Here is a 12,877-nt window from a genome sequence, read left to right on the forward strand (position 1 = left end):
AGCGCTCTTCAACATTTTCAAGTTTTAGTCCCTCCGCCGCTTCTGACGGGCAAATCAACACTTCAAACTCTGCCGGTTTATCCAGGTTTATTTAATTATTTATCGACTCAGACACTTCCTATTAAGGCGTGGTCTTCGCGTTTCTGCCTCTCGGTTGGCAGCTTCTGGGTGAGTCATAGTTTTCCCTTCTCTCAGGCCCTCCTACTCAGATTTTAACTCCTTATTTACCTGTTTTTTGCTCTTTCCCACAGCAAAATGGATTTCTCAGACTTTTTCTCCACAAATGAAGACTCTGAAGAGGCTTTTTCTTCTAATTTAAATAATTTTATACAGTCTTCGGTTAAAAAAGCAGTTTCTGCTTCTATGGTTAAAATTTCAAAACAAATTCAAAATACTGTGTCTTCCTGTCTCTCCCAATCACATTTGGCCCATTTTGTGGGGGAAAGCAGAAAGCGCAAAGCCGCGGAGGCTTCTACTTCTTTACAGGCACACGCCTCTTCTGCGCTGACGGACAGTGAGTCAAACTCACTCAGGATAGAGGGCGAAGCTCCTCACAGGCCTCCTATGTCGGAGGGGAATAATTCTATGGGTACAAAAAGTAAAGCAAAAACAAAAAACTTGTCCAAAACCCATAAAATTGTGATTGAGGATATCAAGGACACAGACGATGATGGGGATGACATTGACTCTAACACTGACAATGAGGACACTAACACTCTGGATCGGGCCTCTGCCCAAAAAGACAAAATCAGCTTCAGCTGATCAAGCTCACTCTCCCCTGATAGATTCTGATGGCAATCCCATGTTCGATCCTAGTCTAATTCATCACCCTAATTCTACAGAATGGCTCCCTTCTGAGCATGTTTCTAACTATATTTTAGCCAAATTATGTCCTCCCCTAGATAAGCAAGTACGGGCCAAATTATGTTCCGAGTGTCCCAGACCCTCCCTTCCCCTACACATCACCGCCACTCCCTCTATAGATCCCTCCTTACTAACCTTTTTCTCTAAATTCTGGAAAGATCCTGCAAAGGAGTAGATAGAGTATGGGCCCTATGCCAGCATAAAGTTCTTGATTTGGTCGGTCCCTTAGCCCGCATCTTTGATTTAGCAGAATCTGCCCAAATCAATGACGAATCCATAGATCCTGAGGAATTGTCCCTCCGGATTCAGAGAGCCTTTTGCTTACTGGGTAACGCAAACTCAGCTATGACGCATGAACGTCGAAAAGGATTCTTACTTAAACTAGATCCTAAGCTAGCAAATCTAGCAGCTATGGACCCTGGATCCAAGGCCGACGGTTTGCTCTTTGGGGACTCGTTTAACAAAGAGTTAAGTAAATACGTTACCACCTTTGCCTCAATAGACAAAGCACAACAGTCCCTTAAAAAGGTTTTCAACTCATGGGTTTTTGCCAGGGCCGGTAGAAGAAGAGGCCGCTCCACCGGCCGGTCCTTCAGAAGTCAAGGCTTCAGAAGCTCTTACAGTTACCAACAACAAGAGTTTCGACCGCAATTCTACCCCCAACGTTCCAGAGGGTTCAGAGGCAGGAACCAACGCAAGTCCTATAACAACTCAGGTAAGCCAATTTTCTGGCCATCTTTCTGTAGGGGGTCGCCTAAAGTTTTTTTCTTCACAAATGGACAGAGATTACCTCAGACCATTGGGTTCTCAATACCGTCAAAGGCTATTTAATAGAGTTCTACGAGACTACTTATCAACATTCTCCCCTTCCTCCTCTCATTTTTGCAAAAGAGATGACAAATCTCATCACTTCCGAGATTCAAGATCTACTTCGAAAACGAGCTATCCAACCAGCTCGTCCTCTTCAATCCAGTTTTATAAGCCCCTTGTTTTTAGTAATCAAGAAAAACAAAAAGGTCAGACCAGCCATCAACCTCAGACAATTCAATCAATTTGTTGTTTATCGACATTTCAAGATGGAAACAATTCTTCATCTAAGGGACTCGCTTCTTCTGAACGACTTGGATGGTCCGCCTGGATCTTCAGGACGCCTACCTAACAGTACCCATTCACTACTCTCACAGGAAGTATCTTCAGTTTCAATGGCAACATCAATTCTATCAATTCACTTGCCTACCATTCGGCCTTTCATCGGCCCCTTGGTGTTTCACTAAGTTAATGAAACCTATTGTAGCCCTGCTCCGGTCTCAAGGTTTCAGATTAATAATCTACCTAGACGATATCCTTCTTATGCATCAAGACCTTTCCATTCTCCAGTCTCAACTGTCCTTCACCATATCCCTCCTTTCAGATCTAGGCTTTATAATCAACAACGCAAAGTCGATCTTTGCTCTGTCACAAACCATAGAGTTTCTAGGTTTTCTAGTCAACTCCTCTCAAGGCCTGTTACAACTCCCGGATTCAAAAATAAAAAGCATCAAATCAGAGATAACCCTATCTTTACAGCAGACTTCTCTCTCCCTAAGGTCTCTTGCAAGGATTGTAGGTCTTCTTTCTTCTTCGATACAGGCAATATTTCCAGGCCCTCTTCACTATCAGGCTCTGCAGAGATTAATGATCCGTCATCTCCGCAAAGGTCTTGCTTATTCAGATTTCATCCCCCTCGATCTAGAATCCCTGTACAGAACTTCAATGGTGGCTTGATCACTTAGAAGCCTGGAACAGCAGGACCATCTTTGCCTCAGCCCCAGATCTTGTCTTAGAATCCGATGCAAGCCTAACAGGTTGGGGCGCAAGGTGTGGTCAAATATCGACTGGAGGCACATGGTCTCTTCAGAAGACTTCATCGCACATCAACTATTTAGAGATGCTTGCAGGCTCCTTTGCGATCAGAAGCTTCACCAAAAACAGAGTCCACTGTTCTGTGCTTCTACGCATGGACAATCTCACGGCAGTCAAATATATCAACCATTTAGGCAGTACCAAATCCAAACCACTAGCAGAACTAGCCAAAACTTTCTGGGAATTCTGCCTGCACCGAAAAAGTTTGGTTCGAGCAGAATACTTACCAGGTTCGCTCAATTCAGAAGCAGATTGGTATTTGCGTCATCTCTCCGACTCCAGCGACTGGAAACTTCACTCTTCGGTCTTCAATTCTCTTTATCGTAAATGGGGTCCTTTCCACGTAGATCTCTTCGCATCCCGTCTAAATACTCAGCTTCCGCACATTTTCAGCTGGAGACCAGATCCTCAAGCTTTAGCGACCGACGCCTTTCTTCAACAATGGCCCCATTCAATAAACTATGCCTTTCCCCCCTTCATCATGATAAACAGAGTACTCCCTCATCTCAGATGTCAAAAAGCCACAGTGGTTCTAGTTGTTCCGCTCTGGCAATCTCAAGTTTGGTACCCTCCCCTTCTCGAACTTTCAATCGACTTCCCGGTAATTCTACCCTCCTTTCCTTCTCTCCTTCTCAATCCACAAGGTCTTTCCTACGACCTCATAATCAACAAATCCCTTCTACTATCTGCCTGGAAAGTTTCAGGTCTTCCTCATCTTATCCAGGAATTTCACTTGAGGCTTCAACCTACATCAACAATTCCTGGGCTCCAGGTACTGCCAAGGCTTACAAATCAGCCTGGTCCATCTGGTCTAGCTGGTGTCTGGGAAAAGCGGGTGAAGCGGGTGATCCCTTTTCAGCAGATCTCAGCTTGATATCAAATTTCCTTGCCTCACAGGCTAGTATAGGCAAATCTTACAGAACCATTAACCTATATAGGTCAGCCATCTCCCTTTATCATCCTTTCATAAACTGCAAACCCGTCGGGGAACATCATATAATTTGCCGTCTTTTGAAAGGGGTAACATTCTCTAACCCTCCCCTTCCCAAATATACAGCTCTATGGGATGTAAACCTTGTTTTACAAATGTTCCTCTCCTGGCAGGATAATAACCTATTGTCTTAAAAAATGCTTTCAGCTAAACTAACAATGCTACTTTGCTTGGTTTCTATTAAACGCTTGTCAGATGTTAAAGCTTTGGATATTTCAGCTTGTCACTTTACTCCTACAGGTGTCTTATTCAATGTGTCTCGTCATACTAAAACCAATATTACTTCCGTTTTCTATCCGCTCTTCCCTAATTAACCAAAATGATGTGTAGGAAACTGTTTGAAAATGTATGAACAAAAGACTGCCGACCTTAGAACATCTTCTACCTCCCAACTGTTAATCTCCTTCAGAAAACCTTACAAACCCGTATCTTCTCCCACCTTGGCCCGCTGGGTCAAATGGGTAATGTAATTAGCTGGCATTGATACCTCTAAATTTGGTGCCCATTCGGCTAGAGGAGCTATGGCGTCAAAAGCATTTTGGGCTGGTTCTCATTTGGAGGATATTCTAAGATCGGCAGATTGGTCAAATGATTTTATTTTTTGCACATTTTATTGTAAACCTGTTGATACAGCAACTTCTGTAGTCGCAATGGAATTCTGCTCTCTCCGGACATGTGAATGTACCCCGTAACTCCAGATTTCGCTTGATCCAATTTTATATCATTCATAGAGCATACCTTACTCCAGCCCGAGTGAACAGATATTTTGCTCGTCGCAATGCAGCTTGCCCCCGTTGTTCCCACATAAATGCAGACATGTTTCACATGCTATGGTCCTGTCCATCCTTGCACTGCTTCTGGAGGGCGGTGGTAGGTTGCTTATCGGAGTGCACGTTGTGCTCGGTTCCGTTCACCTGGGAGGTTTGTGTGCTGGGCCTCTTTCCAAGGGACATGCAGCACAGAGCTGCTGTGAGATTTCTAGATTTAGGCTTGATAAAAGCTAAGCGGCTGATAAACCGCAGCTGGAAGTCGGCTGACCCACCAGCCGAGCGGGTCTGGAAATACTCATTTGAGACTTGGGCAAGTGCGGAGGGAGTGGCACTAAGATGGGAGGATGCACTGGGGTTATGCAAGTATCCGTTATCGGACAGCTGGGAGGCGATGATGGCATGTTTACAAAGCTCGGGATCGGGCACAGACGTGGAGGGATTGGTTTAGCAGCTGAGATGGATGAGCGCCTGCTCTGGACACGGGTGCGCGGGGCGGAGGGTGCTGGAGCTTGGGTAGCCGGCCTGGCCTCTGTTTTTGGGGGTGCAACTGGGCCCTATCTAGGCAGCCGGTGCCTGTGGTTTGCATGTGTTCCTGTCCAATATTGATATTGATATTGATACGAATGGATAGAACACGGGGTTCCTGCACGCATGATGACGCAATTCAATCAAAGTTTGCTGACTGCAGGTATAGTACTCCAAAGTTTGTTACTGTTCTTATTGTTATCTGTGGTTTGCTCAAGATGAATATCTGCATGCACAATTCTGTCCGAATACAGTGATCTTCGTGTACGAATTACAGGGACACTGGGGTATTTATCGTCCTTGGGTTGAAAGAATCTAGTGTATGGACCCTTTCTTTTGAATTCGTATGTCAATTAATCCTGATCTATGTAAGTGCTGGCAGAGTGTAGTTGAGTACTCCGATTAGAGGGATAGCAGTCCACTGTTTCGATGCCTACTTTCTTCTGATGTGCCTATACAGTCGACTAGTAATTGCACAAATTTGTTATCCTAGTGTTGATGTATGTCAAAATGTTACATTATGCTAAAATAAATAATAAACAGATTTCTGAAAAAAAAATACAAGCATTAGTACCACTCCATCTGGGTTTGGGGACCAAACATATTGGTTTGGACTAATTAAATGTTCCAATACAATGTGCTGAAATATTTATATGCAAATATTATTTTTGTTAATTTATTATTGATAACCTAAACAACCTGACCTGTTTATCCTCTGCCACTCCAGTCTTAGGTAGTCTTTGGCTGACCTGGGGGGGCTGCCCTGACCTCGGGGGGAGCAGTGCTGTGTTTAGCAATAACTTACCACTTAAAAACACCTGCTGCTGAGATGTTTTGCCTCCAGCTTTTAGGCAGTAATAAAAATGTCAAGATAACTCTTGTGATTAATGTTCCTGCTAGAGAGAGATGGGAGTTTGGTGTATGCCACCTACAATAAATGCATACTGTGTAGATTGTAGTGTCCTGCTGGACACATTCTAGTGTTTGTCCCACAGCCACTCCTTGAGGGCTTGACCTTACATCCAACCCCACACCCATCCAACACAGGCGTCGCCGGTCAGGTGACCCTACAAATAAAACAGCCCAAGTGCACATGCTTGTGGCCAGTTCTGTAACTCACAAAGCAGCATCTGTGTTGTTCTTCAAGCAGCATGTGGGCGTATGGTCCAGACCATAACACAGATCTGTATTTAATGTGGCTAGCTAAGTGGATTTCTGCTTTTGTCACAGAGATCCTTTTGATAACACAGTTCATAAGATACAACATTAATGTAGAACAGTGAATGTTACGTACTGTCATCAAAGAGCATGCCAACTGCATAAAATGGGTTAGGACTTGCACATCCCCTCCCAGTCTTTCATTATCTATTCCTGATGTTGCTAAAAAGAGTTTGTTTGGGTGCTTTAAAACAATCGAAATATATGTGAGAAAGTGGCTAAGGAGAGATGAGAGTCTCTTTTGCCCGGTGGTAGTGAGGGAATCTGACGAGGTAATAAGCGGCGTCAAAAATGATTGTTGCACAGAACTCCACCAACGCTAAAGCCAGCCCTGTTGGCGAGAGATACTTTTGCGGATTGCCCAAGGGCGCCACTCTGTATCTCTTTACAGCTTGCGCTACACAAAATATTTTTCTATTATATTTCATATTAATGGTAGTCCTGCCAGGGGTGGAACAAAGGCCCCCGCAGCTACTGCGGTGCCGGGGAGTGGGGGCCCGAGTTCCAAGCAGGCCCCCTCAGCACAGCACCTGGCCTGGGGGGTCCAGAGGAAGGGCCTCCTTCCATGTTCTTTGCTGCACCCCTCTCCACCCACTTTCCTCCCTACAGTTTCATTACACCACTGAGTCTTTCTGGGGCATGGATACTCGCAAACATTTTGCCAGGGGCCAAAACATTTGGTCTGTGATGTGCCTTGGGGCTGCATTGATGCAAGGGCAGTGGCGGTTGGGTGGGGTGGCGTGGCTGGGCGGATTGGTGGCAAGGTAGGTGTGGAAGAAGCAAAGAATATACATCTAGTGGCTAAAATACACAATAGGAGACCAGAAAACCTAGAATTAATCCCAGTTTACCCACTTTTCCAAATTCTGTGATCCTAGGCAATTTTTTAATCTCTCTTTCCCTCCTTTGTCTGCATTATCACATTTAAAAGGACCTCAAAACATATGATTAATGGTGTGTGCTGCACAAAACCTGCTTCTATGTTTGATTTAATAAACTATAATGTGGTTCATATAAGATAGGAACCCAGGCCACCCATAAAGTGCACATACCAAATGACTTGCCTCTTTAATTTACTATTGGTGGTGTTCTCAGGGTAAGGGGAAGAATTAATTTTCCAAATGTATGTTTGAAAACTATCACTTTTAAATGAATACATCTCAATGCACTGATAAAATAAATTGTACTAAGGCAAAAAGGTTTTTGCATGTTAACTACACTTTTTTAATTTTGAAGAGACTTAGTTTTACACTTATGCTGCAATATGTCTTTAAAAATGAAGGCGTTTCTAAAGTTAAGTGCAGGAGTCTCAAGTTACTTCCTTTCTTTAACACCAATTAAGTTTGAAATAAATGATTGTGTGTCTATTTAATATTTTTATTGTTAGTGTTCTTGAGCAAACAGCTGCCCAGTGCTCCTGTTGCCTAAGGGGCTGCACGCAAAGGTCACAGGGGCCGCATGAGGCCCCCGAGCCTTACTTTGAGTGTCCATGTTCTGGGGGATAATGGTTTCAAAATGCTTTTTTGTAACTCTGGGGCCATAGATGAGCCAGCACGCATTTGGGCAGAACGACACCGCAACAGTTCTTTCTTTGACCAGCGGGTGGCGCTATTACCATGGTGTCTGCTTTGTCTAATCATCTGACTGAGTCTGACTAAAATCAGGTGCTCGTTGGAGTGCTACACTTAAAAGCCTTGCAACTTACAGCGCAGACTGCATTTCATTTGAGGCATACACAATATTTGACAATTAGCACTGGGTATTTTTTAGCAAGAGGAACTCTTAACGTTAAACAATAATAGCGCTAGTAACATGTAAAACATTATTCATGTCACACAACGTGTAAAACATGATGACCTACTTCACTTTCAGATCTTACCTCTGCAACAACGTTTTACTTCCTGAGCAGACTGCACTGACTTCTAAACCCGATTACATAGAGAAATTACATTCGTATAGACGTTTCGAGGGCATGAACGTCATTCAGAGGTCGCTAGGGGCCGCAGTTGCGACCTCTGCCACTGCCTTTGCTACCCCTGGCCTCGGAGGTGGCAAAAACAGTGCCTGAAACACAGGGGCATCTCGCCCTAACTCCATTAGTAGGTTGGGGCTCCACTTTCCTGGTTTTCTGTCATTGTTTTACTACACAAATAGTGAATAACATTATTCACTATTGGTGTAATAAAAAATTGAGTAACATTTGTTAGAATATGACAATATATATGTCAGCTAAGGTAAGTAAGAATGATTTTAAATGCATGTTGTATGCGTACTTGCGGGTCAGAGTGTTTTTTTATGTGAGAGAGTGTGTGAATATGTGTATTGTGTACACATGTGATTTTATGTGTCAAATACATGACAAATGGCGTGTGATGTAGTTTCCACCACCCCTGGTCTTTTGGTAAATTGACGCCCATGGTTGATGGGCCTCTGCCTACTTCTAAGAAGGATATTTCACAATACTTTAATATTACTTTTACGTAGGACAAGACTGCCCTTCATTTCGTAGACCATTATAACGTGATGTATGCGGTGTTCTGCTCCTCTCTTTTAAGCGTATTCATCAACAGTAATATGGTAGCATCCATGGTATACAATTCCTTCATTGTAACAGGTTTCAAAAAATTATCAGAAGCAACTCGAGGGTAGAACTGCCGCTTCTGAAATTAGAAACAATGTAAGATTGTTAAACAAGGTGTTTCCCGAACCTTAAATGTGTTCACCATATGATTACTTTTTAGAAAGCATCTTCTCTTTCTGTGGAGGGTTTTGCCTGGCCCCCATTTACACATCACTGCCAGTAATTTAGTTATTTGCGCAGCTAAGAGGAAAAGGAAGGTCATTATCTCAAGTCAGATTACTTCATATGCAAGAGTTTACTCTGGGGGCCACGGGGGTCTCAGTTTGCAACTGAAAGATAATCATTAGCAATGCGAATAGGTCTGACAGCCCTGCCGCGTTTCCCAGGTCCATGCGTTATGTGCTGTTACAGTCAGGGTTTTTCCTTTGAATTGTGGGACTTGTAGTTTTATTTATCCCATTATAAAATAGGATTACAAGGCCCAGAATTCAAAGGAAAAAAACCTGGACTGAAGCAGCACCTCATGCATGGACCTGGGGATATTGACAGCTACGCTGACTTATGAAAGCAGTGTCAAGCCAGACTGAAAAATCCATGTACGTTAATGACTGTCCTCCTCACATCTGTGCTGCTGCCAGAGAAAACACCATAAATTATCTAGTTATCCAAGATACCTTAATAGCATTACAGTGATGAGTGTCCCCCATAGTTCAAGCTCAGCTAGCTGGATAAATAAAAAAAATTATCACAGCTGAATGGATGGTTAGTAACTTTTTTGTGGAAGCACACCACTTCTACCTAATGAAATACATGTACTCCTGGCTCCCAACATGTGGGCAGAGCCAAAGCCCCTCGCTAGTGGTGCAAGCATAATTGTCTGATGACAGCTGCGCTGTCAAGTAAAGCTATGAAAAAGCTTGTGCAGGAAAATCACATGTTGACAAGGACAATCTAAGTGTTGGGTTTTGACACTGCTACCTCACCGGTTGTTGAGCCCCCACTGGTCTCACACTACATTATCTTGTGCCCTAGATAGCAGCTCTCTCTTTCCAGGATGTGTGCACCTGGGGTTACAGGGTGCACTTCTGATCAACAAGATGTGAGATAGGAGTATGGGGTGGCACCCGCATCAGAAAAACTCCACAAATCAAAATAACCGAGCCATGATAAAGATGAGCCACAGAAGCCCAACACAGCTTATATTTGAGGGGCACAGCCTGCTGTCCATCCACCCTACAAGAGATGTTGGTCATTCTTACCTGATGGAATGAAAGCTTTCTAAGGTAGGGCGGCATGTTGGAATAAAAAAATTTATACAAAGGGCTGGAGCAGTGGCGGCTGTCTCTGAACAGGGGGGGCAGAGGGGGGGATAAAAAAATTAAAAAACTCTTTCCTGGTTCGTCGGAAGATGGGTTCACCTCCTCCGCCCTCATCTTGAGCAACCTCGCCCTCTTCCGGGAAGCACAGAGGCTCCGACACTCCCCTAAGCCAATCATGATGTTGCTGTCACCAGCATGACAGCAGCATCATGATTGGTGTGAGAGGCCTCGTTCGGCGCTCACAAAGGGAGTGGGACCCTGTGCACTTTCTCCTTCTGGCTGTGCAATACAGACGGGTTAAGAAACGCTAAGTGCGCATGTCACAAGCAACTGAATCATTACAATTAGTCGCAGTGAGCAGTTGGCATGTCCATCTCACAGTGCTGAGTGCTCCGTTGAGGACCTGCGTGAACATACAAGTACATATCATTCACTTCGAAGCCTGAACATTCTTAGTTTTATTGTTCTTAGTTTTATTTCTCCCATCGTCTCTGAGTATTTCAGCCGGCCACGAGGTTCATGGCTGTCATTGCCTGTGAAATGTAACAGTTTTAAAGAAATAAAAAAACAACACTCGGTCATAACAAGCAGTTTTAAACTTGCATGCCTCTGGATTCCGTCCTAGTTTCACATTGTTCACATCCCTCCCTTGGTGCGTGTCCGTGGAGCACCAGATGTATGCCCGAATCAAATATCTATATTTGGTGCCATTGCTTAGTGTTTTGTGCATTGTGTGTCAGGTCATGCTTGCTCCAGTATGTCTCACATGATCAGAACACCTGTCATTATTATATAACGTAATGCTTTCATTGGAACTGCTGCCGAAGCGGAGTGAACACTTTTCTCCACCTGCGAGTCTTGCTGACAGAGTGAAAGTTTCCGCGCTGTGGCAAAGAGAAGGTTGAGGTCAAGTTTTTAAAGTCGACTCGTTAAAAAAACAAAAAAACAAAGCCTCAAGGAAGGCAGGTGTTTGCTTTCTGAAAAAAATGTCTCCACAAAGCAGGACAGGCGCATGGGCAAGCATGCAGCGTCTGTGTGGCACTGAGTCTCTGCCATCCGCGCCACAAAAGTGGAGCTGTGGTCAAGTGCCCCTCCACCCTCAGCACTAATAATAACTACGCCACTGTACGGTTTTCATTATACAACATCCAACCCTATTGACTTGATCAATGCTTGTTTATATTTCACACAGGAGTGACGGCAGATGTTTCAGGCTTGGCTCAGCTGCTGGTTGCTGTGGCTGCGTCCGTTTTATCCTCACGTGTTTCTTGTTTTCTACTCATATAACTTCTGTTTTCCTTTCTTTGGGTTTCCCTGTATTCTGCGTGCTCCATTTGTGCACTCTGTGGCCTACCTGCTCTCTGAAAAAGCCGAGGCAGTCTTCCTGTTTTTGCAAGATTTTCACGGGCGTGCACTTAGAGGGGGCAAAACATGATGTGAACTCGGTAACACTCCAAGGCTCCAGGTCATGGTGTCCTTGGGAGAGGTGGGAGGCAGCTTGGAGGGCTGTGTTTGCACTGGAGGAGGAGGACGCTGTGTTGATGTTTATCGTAAATTGGAGTAATCCCAATGTCAGATGGAACAAGGAGTAATAAAAAAAAGACTGTGCATACTCCGTTAACGCAGCAAGCGGGAGTAGATCATTAGTAGCGTTAAACCAGAGAAACGGGCTAGGTTTTCTCATGTTGTGTTAGCAAGGGCACATCGTTAATGAAAAACATTTAATATATGGAGAAGGTCAGATGTAAGAGTATAAGCACAGATGCAGCAAGGTTGCGATGACCTCAGCTGCATGTGTTCTGGGTTTTGTAAGAGGGGCATGTCACAGGCCCACATGCAAGTGTGTTTCATGGGGAACAAAATCTTACAAGTCTCCCAGCAAAGATGCACTAGATTACGGTGCTGTTGATAAGGTATCATTTTTAGATTAAATGTTCAGATTGAGCAGCACGCCATCCCAGTCTTTAGCTATTGAGTTTTCAGGGTCGAGCCTGCATCGCATGCACTTGCGCGTGCTTTTCGCTAAGTGAGACGCTTTAGTTATTAAAAAGGGCTCGGAGCCCCGTCCACGTCACGTCAGTGTCTGTCATTGGTTCGTGGGCTTGCCTGTTAGAATCTGCTTGATTTCATTAGCGGAAGGCATGCATACGTCATGCCTTTTCCGGTGGCTAGCCCTCCTCGAGCGCATCGACCAAGTACAGAAAACATGCGAGGCTCGCTGTTTTCCGTCCGGCTCCTGGACTACTTTTTCTCTATTTTCCCAGCGCGATCTCGCTTGGCAGAAGTCGAGCGTTTTACATAATATCGACCCTGTTACACAGTTCATTGCACTTTTTCCGGTTACGTACATAAAAGCACTTTTGCAGATAGGTTTCATTACCAGTGCAAGGTCGGATTAGGAGTTTACAACGCTATTAGCTCTAACACGAGCAAACGCGAGACCCGTTGCATTGCAAATGCTTGTTTCTCTGGCCTCGGGCCTCCTCTCTGCACTGACCTTATCAGCCTCAGCCTACTTTAGAGGGGCCTGACTGGCGCCCACAGATGGTGTGGGGGTTGCTCATGCCTTGCATTTTATTGTTGCTCTTTTCACAAGCAAGAGCGCAAGGTATACAAAGAAGGCGGCTGTTTTCGCAGATGTTATAAACAAACACAGTGAACCAGTGCAGAGGTTCAGTCATGCAGTGCAGAGGGATAAAAATTAACT

The 12,877-nt window shown here is 44.4% G+C and overlaps 1 protein-coding gene across 1 annotated transcript in view; it reads right to left on the reverse strand.

The window, feature by feature from the left end:
* The window catches only part of LOC138296611 (uncharacterized), a 56,441-nt gene that overhangs the window by 13,783 nt on the left and 29,781 nt on the right, over positions 1-12,877 (reverse strand). The window lies entirely within an intron of this gene.

This window comes from Pleurodeles waltl, chromosome 5, assembly GCF_031143425.1.
Source record: "Pleurodeles waltl isolate 20211129_DDA chromosome 5, aPleWal1.hap1.20221129, whole genome shotgun sequence".
NCBI classification, from domain to species: domain Eukaryota; kingdom Metazoa; phylum Chordata; class Amphibia; order Caudata; family Salamandridae; genus Pleurodeles; species Pleurodeles waltl.